Here is a 17385-nt window from a genome sequence, read left to right as displayed (position 1 = left end):
GAAAACGATGCATGCATGACATGATTTCCCCCATGAAGAGGAAATAAAAGGTAAATGCACGAATAGTTGAACAGTCCGATAAATGCTTGCGGGGCTCAGAGGATGATGGAGCGCCCGTTAAAGCCTGTGCATTTCATTAATCCATTCAGCAATCATGGAGTGAGCGTATATCACATGTCAGACATCAGGCTGGTGCGTGCAAGATGGTATCTGAGCAAGGTTAATGAGGGAATAGCATTTACATATCTAGCAGCTGAAGAGGCTACAGTACCTGGCTGGAGGTCCAGGCTCCTGATCCCCCTGGTCTAGTCCTGTGCTTGCAGCCCTTTGAAGTGAAGCAGAGGGGCAAAGATCATATTCTCTCTCTCTCTCTCTCTTTCTCTCTCCTCACCTCACTCCCCTCTCTGTCAGTGTCATTCTGCCTTTCAAATTGATAGGACATGAAGTTTGGACCTGCTTGGGCAGGTGAGCCATGCCATGTATTTAGTAAAACCTTAGCAGTTTGGAGAACATGTACAAACATCCCAATAGCCCTGGATAACCCAGTGCAAAAATCATTTTTTGAAAGCGCATTTTCTCCTCAGAGTTCAGGGCCTGCCTGTTTCCTTCCCTGGAGTTAGCTGGGAACCTGCCACTTCCAGCCCCCTGACCAATCTTCTTCCAGAGGTAATTACAATGGGGATTTGAAATTCAAAAGAAATCAGGGAGGCTGGGGATTGCTGATCTGAGGTGGTCTGAGGAGGCTTGTCTCAGGCCAGTGATGGGGCAGAGCCTACCTGGCTGTCATGCAGCATCTCCCTGAGAAGCCCTGCCTGGTTCCATGCTCACTGGGTCAAGAAACTGACCAGAGGCACAGGGTCTTTGACCCTGAAGGGTGTAGGTCCAGGGTTGGTGGTGGCTTTAAATCCCAGTCTCCAGGAGAAATTGAGAGCCGAGTATCCCTGTAGACATGAGTTGCACAATCGAGAAGGCTCTTGCTGATGCTAAAGCCCTTGTTGAAAGGTTGAGAGATCACGATGATGCAGCAGAGTGACTCACTGAGCAAACCACGGCCCTCAATGAAGCAGTATCAGGAAGAAATTCAAGAGCTGAGTGAAATTGCAAGACATCCGCCCGCTCCACATTAGTAATGGGAATCCAGCAGGAATACAGACAAATCAGAGAACTGCAACAAGAGAACAAAGAATTGTGTACATCTTCGGAAGAACATCAGTCTGCCTTGGATCTTATCATGAACAAGAATCGAGAACAAATGTTTAGGTTGCTAATAGCTAGCTTAAAAGGTGATCCAGGAATAATATGGTAGTTAAACGAACAGCACTCCAAGACTGACTTGCCACATTGTAACAGCTGCAAAGGAGTCTTCCTTGATGCATCTCTGCACACCCTTGAAGATCCTCAGCGTGGACTGGAGAGGAGGCACGGGGAAGCAAATCAAAATGAGATACAAGCACAGGTGGACCAGATAACTGAAGAGGCCGTGGTGATGAGGAAAGCTATTGAGACTGACGAGCAACAGGGCTGCAAAGAACAGGAACGGATACTTCAACTTGAACAAGTTGAGTCAAAGACAAGAGGACAGAGACAGCACAGGACAACACAACACACTTTCCGATCGGTCTTACCTCCCCCTGCTAGGGTGTTGCTTGCCGATGACGCTCGCTCACTTCCCGGCCAATGCACCAAAAATGTTAGACTCGGGGAGAGCCCAACCCTTAAGAAGGGAGCCGCACCGTTCGGCAAGACAAGTCACAATGCAGAGGCTGCAAAAAGCATGAGGATTTTATTGAGCATTCGCGAATGGGCGACAGAGTCTCTGGAGGCACCCAGGACTCTGCGCGCCTCACAAGCATTTTGGAACAGTTTTTATAGGGCAAAATCACAAACTCTGCATAACAGTCAGCATTTCTCACTTTCAGATTAGATAGCCCGGGGGTCCCTTAACTTTGTATATTTTTTCAACTGTTGACAGTCTGCATTCCTTGTCTTAGGACTAGGTGACCCGGTACTTTCTCAAACTTCTTATCTCTCTGTAACTGTCTCACTTTCTTACATTCCTGCAACTGCCTTGCTTCCTTATCTTCTTTATTCCTGCAGCTGCCTTGTTCATGTCTGGGAAACTGAAACTTTACTTGTTTCATGAAATGACTTCTCTATACTTATTCTAACATGGCTCCACTCTTGCTCAGCAGAAAGCAATATACAGAAGCAAAATCAAGCGGTTATTCTAAACTCTCACAGCCTAAGAGAGATCCTTCAAGTAACTCGGAATCATTTTTGAAACTGAGGAAAGATGACCCATCAGAAACTACATCGCTGTCAGCATTGGTGTCCAACAGTGACCTGAGTCTGAGGAAGAGCTGAAGTGCCCCCGGATTGCCAGGACCTAACTATGCAGGCGTGAACCACTGAGCAGACCCCTTTGTCTACAACATGCTCAGTACATAGGCTGAGAGAGAGCAACCAAGACTGCATTTATGGTCACGACTTCATCAAGAACCCAACTGAGGAGTAAGAACTGAGCCTGTGACCTGAAGGGGGCAGGTTCCCCAACTGCTGAGCGCGTCAGCACCTTTCCACATTGCTTTCTGGATGCACTTCGATAAACCTGAATACTCCCTGGGAGTGGGAGTCCACAGAATTGTCCCCATGGAAAATAGACATACTTCTGCCGTAGTTCTAAAGATCTGTAAGATCCTCTTCCTGAAGTTTACCTTCCTGTATGGTGTCAAAAGCTAAACAGCTTATCAACTATGAGACTTCAGCTTTAACTATTGTCTGTTTCCCCATTGACTTTATTTTTTGTTAAAGCAAATCCAATTTTAAAGGATGTAGGAATGTTTTACATGCACCTTAAGAGGTGATTTAATTTGTCCTGATATTCACCTAACTATTGTCCCTGATTTACCTAAGTGTATGAAATAGCATTTCAGGAATGAAAGAGAGGAAATACTACTTTCTAAGAAAGAAGATCATATAATTAACATTTAGTAGGTTAATCTACTCCTTGCAAAGAATAAGTTTTGGTTCTAAGTCCGCAACTAAGATGAGATTTTTCCCTGGCTGATCTCAGAGGAGATTATATAATCCACTTAGCCAATCGAGTTGTATGAGGAGCTGACAATACAGTCATTTCACTTAATTGAAACTTCCTCTGGATTATAGCACCCTTTCTTCAAAAGTAATTACTCTGGAGATACAGAAAATCAAAATTCTGGATTAATTTTTAAGTTCTCCCTGATCTTTGGACCAGTAAGAGTTTTCTTAAAGCATTTTAGTTGACAGGGGAGGAAATATGGATTCAGAAATGTTTTTATTTATTTCTTTATTTTTTGGTAAAGTGGCAAATACAAAGCACATAAGTTTTAAAAAAAATTTTATTTATTTTTATTGCAAAGTCAGATATACATAGAGGAGGAGAGAGAGGAAGATCTTCCGTCTGATGACTCACTCCCCAAGTGGCCACAACGGCCAGTGCTGCGCCGATCTGAACTCAGCAGCCAGAAACTTCTTCCATGTCTTCCACGTAGGTTCAGGATCCCAAGGTGTGTGGGGCGTGTGTGCACGTGTGTGCGTGTCCGGGGGCGGGGCCGCGGAGGGGCGGGCCTCTGTGGGCGGGGCCTGGGCGGGGCGCGTGCGCAGCCGGGGGAAGAGACGCCTCCTGGCGGGAGCTGGCAGCTGTGGGAGCAGCGAGGGCGGAGAGCAGCGGGCGCCGGGGAGGACTGCGGGCCGGCCGGTCTCTCCAAGGTGGCCGAGGCTCGCGGGCGCTGCGCGGAGGGCACGGCGGGCGGCGCGGCCGGGCTCCGCTCCTAGAGCCGCTGCGGCGCAGCCCGGGCTCGGGGCACGGTGAGCGGGAGCGGGCCGCGGGGTGTGTGTGTGTGTGGAGGGTCGGGGCGACCTCGGGCCGCGGCCTGGGCCCCGGCTGCTCGGCGCTCCGGCGGCATCCCGCGCCGCCCTCGGTGCAGGCCGGCGCGGGGAGGCCCCGGGCCCGGCCCTCACCCTGCGGCAGGGCCGAGGGGTCCCGGAGCTCCGGCTCGGCGGGCCCCCGGCCGGGGAGCACGATTCCCGGGGGCCGCGGGCGCTGTCAGGGCCGTCGCCCCGCGGAGGCTGCGTGCGGGACAGACAGCGCGGACGCGTTGTTGTCGGGGCGGCCTCGGGAAACGCGAGCGGCGCTTTCCAGAGCCGTTTCCTGGTTCGCGCTCGGCTGCTGCGGAGCCCGGTGGGTTTGCCCGGTGGGTTTGCCCGGCGCTTCCCGAGGACGGCCTGGGGTCGCCGCCTGCCCGGCTGCGGGATGGGCACAGCTCTGGACCTCGAGCGTGTGTGCCGGCGGCCCCGGGGATCAGCCCGCTGTGTGCGGGGTTCAGCGAGGAGCTGGACGTGCTAGCGGTGTGGAGGCGAGTGCTTGAGGGCCTGGGTCCCGGTCGACCGACTCAAGCTCTTCCAAACCCTTTATTCTTCACCTTCTCCTTGTCTTGCCTTTGGGTGCCTCGTGGGACCTTAGAAAGAGCTGGGAATACTCATGGAGCGCCCACAAGCCACACTTTTAGCTGTTACATAACTAATGATTTATTTTGTTTGATTACGTTTTGGGGGCGTTTTAACACCAAGGCATTTTATCTTTTTTTTTTTTTTATTGTTGCTTACACTGTATTATGAAAGTATCATTTTTATAGAGCGACTGGGGATCCCCCCCACCCCTCCATACCCTCCTCCATGGGGATTCTCCACCTTGCGCATAACCATAGTCTAGTTCAGTGAATTCATTGCTCGCAAACACAGCCTAGCATAAAGTTCAGGGTCTATTGTCCAGATAAAGTTCAGTGCCTCACTGGGACAGACCTGTCCATGTTTCTAAGTAGGTCGTAACAGAGTAAAGATCCGTCGGTTTATAAGCCTCAACAAGGCCTCAGTATCTATATTCAACAGTATGGAATTATTGACATTGTATTGGGTAAACAATATGTTAAAATAATGCAAGTTCCATTCTTCGAAACATCTGGGTTGAGACGCATCAATGCACTTCAAAAAATAACAACAACCAAACAATTAATTACAGGTAAATCAAGCAAACATTGGTAATCTAATCTTTGGGATCCTCATTCCTAGCATTATATTTTTCCAGTTGTGCCCATTAGCACAAAGAACTGCATTTTGTTTTTTAATAGCTGAGTAGTATTCCATGGAGTAATGAACCTAAAGCTTTTCTATCCAATCTTCTATTGATGGGCATTTCATTGCTTCCATGTTTTTGCAATTACTGATTGTGCTGCAATGAACATAGGGATGCATGTTGTTTGGTCGTAACACAGTGTTTTGGATAATTCCTAGAGTGCTATTGCTGGGCATATGGCAATCAGATACCGAGTTGTTTGAGGTTCTCCAGACTGTTTTCCCCATATAGGCTGTACCAATTTCACTCCACCAGCAGTGGAGTAAGGTTCCCTTTTCCCCCGCATCCTAACCACAAGCGTCGTTGGTGTTTTCTTGATTAGGTGGGCCAATCTTACTGTGTAGTGGTACCTCATCGAATGTTTTATTTTGGATATCCCTTATTGCCTAGGAGCGGAACATTTTTTCATATGTTTTGTTTGCCTCTTGACTCGGTTCCTTTGTGAAATATTTTTATTCAACCTGTTGCCTGTTTAAGCCTCGTCAGAATTGTGCTGGCCTTCGCTGCCTCGTTCATTTTCCCCTGCATTATCTTCTGAGTCTGTGGTCCCAATAGAATGTGACAGTCTCCTTACATTTTAATAAATTACTCAGAGTCCTTACTGCGATTAATAATTTACTGTCCCTTTTGTTCCTGGTTCAATTATTTAAGGAATCTTGGCGAACTGTTGTCTCAGACAGGCTTTCTTCATGCTAATTATGGTTAGAGACAGAATGAGATAGTTATGAATAATCACTAGGACGGTTTCCATTTTCAAATTGTAAGAGCTGTGAACTCTTGTGACATGGTGATGCAGAATCAGTAGTTTTTACGGGGTCCTGACCTTGAACGGCTGCAAGGCACTGCTTCCGCTGATCAATTTTGACATGAACATGAGTTCTGGTCTGTGTTTAGGTGTTCGTTTTCTATTTCTTTCCTCTAGCTCGTGCCTTTGAATTAAAGTGCTTTTCTTCTTGTTTAGCTCCTTGGCGAGTTGCTGCTTGTCCGTGAGGCATCATGAAGGCGCCCTGTGTGGTCCTGCTCACCCTTGCCGTCCTGACGCTCCTGACGTGGCTCCCGGTGTCCCTGAGCTGTAACAAAGCACTCTGTGCTAGTGATGTGAGCAAGTGCCTCATCCAGGTACGGCGATGAGCATTCACGGTCGCACATGTCGCCGGGCAGTCTGAAGCATATTCCCTGTCCAGCAGCGGCGATAAGAATACACTGACTGATGGTCAATAGCAGAGGTTTATTCACAGCATCAGACTTTTCCAAGACAGGTATGACGTGTGCATCGGGGAGGGCGTTTGAGGAATTTACATTTCAACAGTAAGAGGCAGTCCCCTCATAGACAATTTGTTCATCTAGCAGATTCCTTTGCTCAGTCTGTGAATTCCTGTTCTCCTGCCTGGGGGAGGAAGTATCTCTCTTTGATCTAAACCTGAGGACTAGGGAGCTGGATCAGAAGCAGAGCAGGAGTGACCAGAACCTGGGCTCTGATGTGGGGTGTTGGCATTGTCGGCGGCAGTTTAGCACACTGTGCTTCCATGCTTGGTCCCAGATTGTTTCTCTGGTCACTGAAGTGAGGGAAAGCAGGGCAGTCACTTACGTGTGCACAAATGCAAGCCACCCTCAGGATCGACTTGTGACGTGACTTGTGATAGGCTGCGTCCGAGCACTGGGGAAGGAGCCAGCACCTCTGCTTTTGTATGTCGGGGTTGATAGTGTCTCTGTTCTGTCAGGTGCTGCAATGTAATGGTCAAGAACAGCCTCAGGGCCTTTAGTCCATAGGCCTGTCTGTATGCCAGAACCACATTATCTTGATTTCTGTAGCTTTGTAATGTGTTTTGAAATTAGGAAGTATAAATTGTCAGGTTTGTTCCTTTGCAAGATTATTTAGGCTGTACTAGAACCTTGGATTTCTGTGTGAATTGTAGCATTAGCATATCAATTTCTATAATCAAGGTGGTTAAGATTTTAACAAATATAATGAACTTTGCTTGTTAGAAAAGTTTCCAGTTTCCAGGAGAGTTGAGCAGAATACAGTCTTCCCGTGTCCCTCTGCCATGCGCTTCTGCGGGCTCCCCATTGTCAACATCTTGAGTTAGTGTGGTGTACTTGTTCCTGGGGGTGGGCCAGTGCTTATACACAGTTATCAGCTGAAATCCACAATTCATACGAGGTGCATGGTCTGTGTTGTGCCTTTCTGTGGGTTTTGAGAAATGCCTCATGTAATGTATCTGCCATCACACAATTCAGAATAGTTTTCACTCCCTAAAAATGGTAATTGTATGGAGGGAGGTGAAAATGGCACAAAGATGAAGATGCAGTGCTACAAAAGTTCCGGAAAGATATTACTTCCCTCCTACAGGAAACTTAGAATTCCCTTATATTGGCTTGGTTTAATCTGAACATCTGTAGTGTTGATATGGTGTATTATGAGGATAAATTAGAACATTTGTTTATATTGAACCCTCTGCACTCATGAAATCACTAAATATAACAGATTTTCCCTGGAAGCTCATAGTTATGTAAATATTTTTTCCTAGTGTGGTTTCGAGGCAGTGCAGTCATTCCTGCCACTCCTAAAGTTTGCTATACATGGGTAGTCCCTATATAAATATTTATTTTGTGCTTCTGACGGGAAATAAATCTACTTTTAAATATCAATAAAGTAAAATCATCATTTTGGTGTACCTCTTGCTCATATAATGAGTGTTTTCTCTATCCCATTTCAGGGGAAAATACTGGTGATACACCATTTTGCTTTTAAAAAGGTCTTTACCACTTTCTTTTGTTTTTGTAAAAAAAAATTGCTAAATATTTATGCTTAACTTTAATCATCTTCAAGGCCTTCTTTAGAATTTAATCATCAGGTCTGGTGTAAAGGCTCACCAGGCCTGATGATTAATTCCTCACCTTGCATCCCCCCGGGATTTCATATGGGCGCTGGTATGTGTCCCAGCTGCTCCACTTCCCATCCAGCTCCTTGCCTGTGGCCTGGGAATGCAGCTGAGGATGGCCCAAAGCCTTGGGACCCTGGACCCATGTGGGAGACCCTTAAGAAGCTCCTGGCTGCTGGCTTTGAATCAGCTCAGCTCTGGCCATTGTGGCTACTTGGGAAATAAACCAATGGACAGAAGATTTTTGTATCCCCTTCTCTTTGTAAATCTGACTTTCCAAGAACAATAAATCTTTAAAAAAGTATTTGTGTATTTACTTATTTGAGATGTAGACACAAGACAGACAGACATATGGACTCTGAGACCTCCCATCTATTGGAACTCAAGTCAGGTCTCCCATGCGAGCGACAGAACCCAGATCCTTGAGCCGGCCCCTGCTGCCTCCCAGGGTGCTGTTCACAAGCAGCTGGAAGTGGGAGCGGAGCCAGGACTGGATCCCAGGCATTCACATTCCCCTGGGAGATGGATGTTCCCAACCACAAGGCAGGTGCCTGCACCTCAACACAGAGGGCCCCATCATCACTTAGGACTGTTGAGGTGACCCCAGGGCTTTCTGAATTCCAATACACTAGAAAATTAACTCTTCTTCCTTTTCCTTAATCAGCACAATTCAGATTCCACATGAGCCTCCTGCCACTCTTACCTTGCTTTGTTACTGTACTGGTAATAGTTTGGATTACACTGTGTTTTTCTTCTGTGGACATTATTTTCTTGTATATATTTTTTCTTTTTTAGGCTACTTCCTCACTTTGAAAATCCCTAACCTATTTTGTCCAGATTTCCTTAATAACTGTGAGTTAGGTAGTTAGTTAGGCTTGAGATAATTTAAAGGAAAAATGAATCAATCCCCTCCGAATGATTAATGCAACTATACTAGCTGCTAAAACCAAGTGAAGGACCAATATCTGTTATAGTGTGTTCAGCAAATTAATGCCCATCATCGCTGTTTAGAACATGCACACATTTGCACCCAAGTCTCTGCTCATATGTGTGTAAAACACACACAGGGACACACACAGGGACATACTAAGCTGTCATTCCTTCTGAGGTAACAGCTCTCAGATGGCTGAGGTGGCATGCTTCTCAGCTCAGGGGCAGAAACTCAGGTTGTCTGCATTTCACCCGGCGCCCAGCCCTCTGTGGGACACAGGGAGGCAAGTGCATGGAGTGCATCCGACACACCCAGGTCCAAGCTCGGTGTGCTCCTCCTGAGCCCTTAACATCGAGCCACTGCCTGTACACACAGCCTGAGTCAAAGACACCTGGGGAAATGCGTCCTCCTGCCAAACTCGGACTGTCACTGCTTCTTCCTTCGTCTTCCATTTTTAAAAGATCTTCAAAAATCTTGATACATTTTTATCCTTAAACCAAAAAGGCAACAAGAAGCTTGGAGACAAGGAATGACACCAGACAAGGAAACTTACAAAGAATCACTTTAAAATGAGTAAAGCACAAGAACACACAGCACATACAAAATACATTTTTAAATGACACAACTCTAAATGAAAGATGCCTTTTTCACCAGCAATTTTCCACGTATGAAAAGCTTGATCTTCAACACTAAAGAGGGTACGAAGGAAAAAGAGACCGTCTCTTACGCCCTGGTACAAGGGCAAATGCACGCATGCAGAAAGTCAACTGAGCTCCCAGAAATGAATGTTCTCACTTAGCAGTTCCACTACTGGGACCTCATCCTTCCAGACACACAGAAGTGAGCAAAGTGGACAGGGAGACTTGGTGCAGCACCATTTAAACAGTCAAAATGCTTCACTATGTTACATCTTTAAATAAAACACCCAGAATCCTTTAAAAACAAAGCAAATAATAAAGAGGAAAGAGTAACAAAATCAAAGAGATCCACACCGAGACACCGTGAACAACTCAGGGACAAAGCATCTTGACAAGAGCCTGCAAGAAGCCACTCCTCACTTGCATCAACAGAAACAGAGACCTACCCGCCACCAGGGGGGCGGCAAGGGCAAAGGACTAAAAGAAACCAAGAATGCCTGTCTGGGAGGCTTCCTTCAAAATGATTTAAAAAAAAAAAAGATTTCATTTATTTTGATTGGAAAGGCAAAATGTACAGAGAGATGGAGAGACACAAAGATCTTCCATTCACTGGCTCAATTCCCAAACGGCCACAGCCGAGCCAGTCAGGGGCCAGGAGTGTCTTCTGGGTCTCCCACACAGGTGCAGAGTCCAAAGGCTTTGGGAATTCCTCCACCGTTTTCCCAGGACGTAAGCAGGGAGCTGGATGGGAAATAGAGCAGACAGGACATGAACCAGTACCCCGATCTGGAATACTGGGCTTGCAAGGGGAGGATTAGTCAATCGAGCCATCTTGGCAGGATGGCTTTCAAAAAAATCTTTAAAGGCATTCCCAGAAAAAGAGGCAGTAGTCATATCTGAAGAAATACTAAATGTGGGCCTGGCGCAGTGGCCTAACAGCTAAAGGATTCACCTTGAATGCGCCAGGATCCCATATGGGCACAGGTTCTAATCCCGGAGTGTAAGAGACGATCTCTTTTTCTGTTTCACTTCCCATCAAACTCCCTGCTTGTGGCCTGGGAAAGCAGTCGAAGATGGCCTAAAGCCTTGGGACCCTACACCATGTGGGAGACCTGGAAGAAGCTCCAGGTTCCTGGCTTCAGATTGGCTCAGCTCCAACCGTTGTGGCCACTTGGGAAGCGAATCATCATATGGAAGATATTCCTCTGTCTCTCCTCATCCCTGTATATCTGACTTTGTAATAAAAAATAAATAAATGTTAAAAAAAATACTAAGTGTAAGGTTGGGGTACAATAATAAGGGGAAATCAAAGGACAATGCACAGTAATTCAGAAAAGAAAGAACAGAAAAGACAGTGTAAATGCATTTTTTCTGTTTTTTAAAAGACTAATTACCTGAAAGATGAGTGATGGATAGATAGGGAACAGAGATAAAGAGATAGTGCCATTGCTAGTTCACTCCCCCAAATGGTCACAACAACCAGGGCTGGGCCAGAATAAAGCCAAATGCTAGGAACTCATCAGGGTTTCCTTTAGGAAGAGCAGGAATTCAAGCACTTGAGGCTTCATCTGCTGCCTTCTCAGGTGCTAGGCGGAACGGGAGTCTGCACTGCAGGTGTGGGGTAGCCAGGGCTTGAAACAGGTGCTTTGTTGTGTCATGAGGGCAGCAGCATCTTTCTCCTATATGGCTTAAATGACAACAGCTTAAAACAGCTATAAATGTGTGCTGAGGAACACAGAGATACACTATGAGACAGTAACAGCATAAAAACGGTAGCACTTTGTAGGAATAAAGCATTTCATGTTTTGAATTTAATGTTCATTATTAATTAGAACATCATAAATTAAGATGCTTACTGTACTCCCAGGGCAACTGTTAAGAAAATAACTTGAATTAACAAAAAAAACATCAGGGAATTGAAACATCACACCAGAAAATGTCTAACATAAATGAAGGCATTGAGGGACCAGAAAAATAAACCTTCCGGAGTGAATGTTTAGCATAATGGTTAACACCCTCATCCCACATACAAGTCCAGCTCTGGCTCCTGATCCCAGCTCCTGCCAGTGCAGTCCCTGGCTGGCAGTGGGAACAGCTCAGGTACCTGGGTTCCTACCATCCCTGTGAGCTACCTTGACTGCATTCCAGCCCAACCCAGCCCAGCCTCAACGACTGCAGTCACCTGGGGAGTGAACCAGCAGATGGGCATTGTCTGTGTCTATTCATTTCTTCTTTACCTGCCTCTCAAATAATTTTTGAGAAGATGATAAAAAGATGGACCCGGCACAGTAGCCTAGTGGCTGGGGTCCTCACCTTGTACACACAGGGATCCCATATGGGCACCAGTTCTCATACCAACGGCCCTGCTTCCCATCCAGCTTCCTGTTTGTGGCCTGGGAGAGCACTGGAGGATGGCCCAAAGCCTTGGGACCCTGCATCTGCCTGGTAGACCAGGAGAAGGTTCTGCTCTGGATCAGCTCAGCTCTGGCTGTTGCAGCCATTTGGGGAGTGAATCGGCGGATAGAAGATCTTCCTCTCTGTCTCTCCTCTCTGTATATCTGATGTTCCAAGAAAAAAAAAATCTTTTTTTAAAAAAGATAGATAAAAAGCAAAGAGCAACATGAAAAATTCTTCCCTGTGGTAGTTTTACATGTAAATGGATTACTCCCCACTGTAAAAGGCAGGAATGGAAGACAAGAGTTGATAAAGATCCACCTGTATGTTGCCTATAGAATCACTTTTGATTCAAATACACAGATAGATTGAAAGGAAGAAAAAGATACTTCATGCAAATAGTAGGCAAAGAGTTCTGTGGGGGATATGTGAGGCCACCCCTGTGGAACTGCTGATTCCTGCTAGTTTGTTTAAGAGGTGGCATGGTAGTCTGGTGGCTAAAATCCAGCCTTGCATGCACCAGGATCCCAGATGGGCACAGATTTGTGTGCCAAGTGTTCTACTTCCCATCCAGCTCCCAACTTACGGCCTGAGAAAGCAGTTGAGGATGGCTCAAAACCTTGGGACTTTGCATCCATGTGGGAGGCCTGGAAGTAGTTCCTGGCTACAGAAAGGCCCATTTCTGGCTGATGTGGCCACTTGGGGAATGAACCAGTGGATGGAAGATTTTTCTCTGTGGCTCTTCTCTCTGTAAATCTGACTTTCCAATAAAAATAAATCAATCTAAAAAAACCCAAATAAACAAAAGCTGGGGGTAGTGAAGAGCTGAGCAGGCACGACCATGGTGCTCATGAGTGGTGGGATTGGGGACAGACTGGGCTGGTACGGGCTGCAGCACCCACTGGCACACCCAGTTCCTCCCCTCCTTCCTTCCTTTTTAGAAAGATTTTATTTATTTTTATTGGATAGGTATGTCAGATCTACAGAGAAGGAGCAACACAGAGAAAAAACTTCATCCATTGATTCACACCCCAATTGGCAACAGCAAACTGAGTTGAGCTGATCTGAAGCCAGGAGCCAGGAACTTCTTCCTGGTCTACCACAAGGGTGCAGAATCCCAAGGCTTTGGGCCATCCTCTACTGCTTTTTTAGGCTGCAAGAAGGGAGCTGGATGCCTGGGAAGCTGGTGCTTGAAGGTAGAGGATTATGCTGCTGAGCCATGGCATGGTCCCCTTTAAGTAATTCCTTAGAGTGCTGGAGCATATGGGAAAAGATTTCAAGATGAGTCTCTCTTCAATATCAGTATTATTTTGAAGGAAGGCAGATTTTTGGGACAGATTATTGCTTGAATAATTTGGAAATGCAGACAGGCTTGAGTGATGGGAGTTGGTATTAGCTATTTCGACGCTCCATCATCAGAAATTGTGTTTCTGCTTCTGAGGTCACTGTCAAGCAGTTCAATGTACTTTGTGTTTATTAGGAGAATATTGTGGAAGATAGGATGCAGCTTCTTTTGGAAAGGCAGCGTCATGTTATTTTTTATGCTATAGGAAAAGAAACCTTATAGAATTCTAGAACAAGGTAGCATCTTGGGTTGGTTTGGTACTAACCTCTGCTTTTGTATGGGATTGGGGGGGTTGCTGATTTTGTACTTTTGTAAAGCCACGGGTAGGCAAAGGACTATTGAGAAAAAGACTGAGCCTTCACATCGTGATGTACTGTGCTAACTCCTCTGGCTAGACCCTCTGTGTATCCAGTGTGGTACAGAGGCAGAGAGCACAACCCACAGCCTCTGGCGAGCCTAGGGATGTATTTGTTTAACGAATTTCCAGAGAATGAATTGCTGAGCTTTTATTTTGCTTTGCCTGGGGTGAAGGGATGGGTCTCCGTCTCCTGGACACAGGCAGGTCCTGGGTACCCTGCACTAAGCACTTTGCCACCTGTGAGTTCCCCAGTGCTCTCCAGGTAGCAACAGGCAGAACCTGGGATGGGGCGTGGCTGGCTAGGACCAATAGCAGTGGAGTGAGGGTGGGCCTGGCTGGCCCAGGACCAATAGGAGTGGCGTGAGGGCGGGGCCTGCCCGGCGGGGTGTGGCCCTGCACACAGGTGTGGGGCGGGCCAGCTGGCTGGACGTGCTGGCTCCCGTGCTCCTGCAGCCGGTGGACGGGAGGATCTGGCCGCCTTGCACTGGGCCCTGGGTGCCGGGGGTGCTGCAGGAGCCCACTGACGGGAGTGCAGACGGGGAGCCCGTGCTTGTGGTCCCGGCCTCAGGAACCCCCGGAGCACTGGAGGAATGGCCTTTGTGAGTTTTTCTGGCGGTAGAGCCCTGGTGCGGGAGTCCTGGGTTGGTGCTCGGGGAGCCCCCTTGGCGCCCGGTGGAGGGAGATGGGCTTTTGGAAGCGGCTGTGAGGACGGTGGTCTGGCAGGATCGTGGTTCCGGGGTGTTGCGGACTGGAGGTGTGGGCTTGTGGTGGGCGGGCTGCGGCAGCTCCGGAGGAAGGTTTGGGAAGTGGCCCAACTGGGCTGTTTGTGCACTTGCATGCCTGGTCAGGGGCTGGGGTCTGTGGGGGCGCACCGCGCTGTGGGCAGCTGCCTGGTCTTCAGCTGAAAGCTCTCAGGACTTTTCGGGTGCCTGTCCTAACTTTTTACTTTGTGGCAGGATGAAGACTGCTCGGCAGTAGGAATCATGGGTTGCTCCTGGGACCAGTTGTTTTCACTCTGCAGGTGGGCTTGGATGCACAAGGGAGGAAAAAAATAGCCAGGGAGATTTAGAAGGTCTGTAAGGGCCAGCAGCCAAGTTAGGGAGTCGCTTGCCTGGGTTATCCTCAAACAGTATTCACTTTTTCAGTTTTTCAGTTTTTCAATTAGTATTCGTTTGTTAAGAGTTGTTATTGGGCAGAGAGTTGCAAGGTCAAAACTGTGGCTGCTACATATTTCAAGTGTGGCAAGCAAGCTTTTCTAAATAGTTGAAATCAGCTTTAGAATTGGTGGTGTGTCTTGCAGGAAATCTTTAGGGATTTCTTTTGAGGTTTAACTGTTCCTGTCCTGATAATGATGTAAATTCCCCACCCTCCCCAGACAAGAAGGATGTATGTCATAAAAGTGAAGTGGGCATTAAACCCACATTCCTTTCATCTACGAATTATTTTATAACTTTTTTCTTGCGATGCATTATAGTAACTGTAGGCGTTCATTTCTCACCTTTCTCCTTCTCCTCTTCCTCCTTTCCCATTTTCCCCTCCTGCCCTTCCTCGTTGTATTATCCTAATTCTAAACTGCTTGGTGGACTCCATGTACAATCTATAGGGGGACAAACAGGAGGAAGTTCAGCAACGTTTTTGAAAATGGTTAACTTCATTTCTCCCTGGTCCACCTCCTGTTGCACAACATTGGGAAATTGATGTTCAAAATCTGGGTTTGATGCCACTGAGTGGGTTCACCTGCAGGTGCTGTAGCTCCCAGCAGGGTTTTGTGCAGGTGCTTTGTGGAGGAGGCTTGCTGGATGTCTCTTGTGCATGAGCAGACATTGGTGGCAGTGTCTCAGCTTTGTGGAGGCTGCTCCTCTTGGTGGGTGCAATGCACAGCACTTAAGACCTGAGATTCAGAGCAACCGGGGCTATGTCTAGGAAAAGGCTTCTTCCCCAGCATGCGAAGAAAGGGAAATGATTCTATGTAAGAAACAGTTACTGAGCACAAGAACACAGCCCATTTGTCCTGAGTGATACCACGGTGCAGTCTAGGGTTAGTATGTTTGTGGGAGGCCGTGGATTTGTGTTGTACGCCAGCATGGTGCCCAACAGTGTATAACGTAATGACAATGAATTGGTTTCAGAAGGCCACAGGTCTTGTTACCAGGTCCAGCTGTCATCAGCTTGTTAGGCAGTGACAAATGGACTAGGCTGTAGGCAGTTCAGTTGTTCTTGATGACCAGCTCCTGTTTTCATAAATGGTGTCTGATTGAGTTGGTTGGTGTTCTCAGATGTTCTTCTTGTGGGAGCTGCCTGAGTTTCAAGTAACTATTTTGCACTGTTAAACTGTACTAAATGTTACTGCTATAAGGACTGTTATTGGTGTAAGGACTGTTCCTTTTCACAGTATTAAATTAGATTTTCTTTTGTGACTTTATTTTACCTAGAGATGTAGTCACATGTTTGATCTAGCACCTTAAAGATGGAGCTCTTTTGTGACAAGTTCTTAGCATGATCGTGATATTTTGAGTAGCTTGTATGATCTTGGCCCCTAGAAATGTTGTGTTTCCTGGGTGGGCAGTGTCAGTGCTGGAGGGCTGTGTGAGGTGAGCAAGTGTAGGAAACCTCACAGTGGTCCTCAGTAGAGGAAGCTTTCATCTGCTTTTATTGTTGTTATTAGTCTGCAGGTAGAAAATTCCATATAGTGAATGAGCTGTGTTGTTAATTTTTCTGTCATGTGACCATGAAAAAGAGCTGCATGGTTTTATTTTGTGGTTAAGTTTCCTTTTGAAGAGAAAGTTCTCTGATTTGTAACCTATCAGTATTACACATTATTTAAATTCAATTTGAACAGTAAGTATCTTGGAAAGTGAGCAGAAGAACATTTCAAATGCATGTTGCCCGATTTGAGGATTTTATCGTTAGAAGGTAACAGCTTGCAATTTTAGTAGTTTGATTATTGAGCCTTGGCTGTCAAGTTGTGGTCTTTTCCATTTTTCCTTCTACCCACCATATTTTGAAACAGTAGAATTTTTAGAATCGATCTGTAGAAATTTAAATTGAGCATGTGTGATGTCTTCTCTTTGAGCATCGAGTCAGATAACGATATAGAACTTAATTATTAAGGCTAAACTTAGAAATTTCTGCACAATTCTAGTTTGTTGAATATTGGAACGTTTTTTCCTTTTTAAAATAAGGTTGCCTTTGTTCTGTAAATTAAATGACTAACATGTATGGAAAACCAATTTTAATTAAAAAATATATAAAGGACTATGAAATCATTCTGATTAAATCATGGTTTGCTGAACTCATAACTGTATTGTACATGTATGTTGATTCTCAGTTGTGACAGTTGCCCATCCTTTCTTTTTTATTCAGAGACTGGACACTGTGCTGACCCTACAGCTTTGCAAGCTACTGCTCACCATGAACATGTTGACATTTGGAAGTTGCCTTTGAAACAAAATGTGGATGTAGAGGCAGAGGTAACTAAACTGAGCTTGGGAAATATTTTAGGTAAACTGTTATGCCATGAAAAACTTAGATGTCAGATGAACTTTTTTTTTAAAGACTTACTTATTTTTATTACAAAGTCAGATATACAGAGAGGAGGAGAGATAGAGAGGAAGATCTTCTGTCCAATGATTCACTCCCCAAGTGACTGCAACGGCTGGTGCTGTGC

At 46.2% G+C, this 17385-nt stretch overlaps 1 long non-coding RNA gene and 1 pseudogene across 1 annotated transcript; both read left to right on the top strand.

Moving 5' to 3' along the window:
• Positions 1-949: 949 nt before the first annotated feature.
• Positions 950-2364, top strand: LOC121149927 (annotated as a pseudogene).
• A 1360-nt stretch (positions 2365-3724) lies between these two features.
• LOC121149900 lies at positions 3725-17149 on the top strand. Its single transcript, XR_005882873.1, has 3 exons — positions 3725-3846; positions 6132-6429; positions 17082-17149. It is a non-coding gene; the product is annotated as an uncharacterized LOC121149900 (long non-coding RNA).
• The last annotated feature ends 236 nt before the right edge of the window (positions 17150-17385 follow it).

Source organism: Ochotona curzoniae, unplaced genomic scaffold (assembly GCF_017591425.1).
Source record: "Ochotona curzoniae isolate NIBS_2020 unplaced genomic scaffold, NIBS_Ocur_1.0 scaffold_4812, whole genome shotgun sequence".
NCBI classification, from domain to species: domain Eukaryota; kingdom Metazoa; phylum Chordata; class Mammalia; order Lagomorpha; family Ochotonidae; genus Ochotona; species Ochotona curzoniae.
Note: the sequence above shows the minus strand (reverse complement) of the source record. Positions and strands in the feature narration are given on the sequence as shown.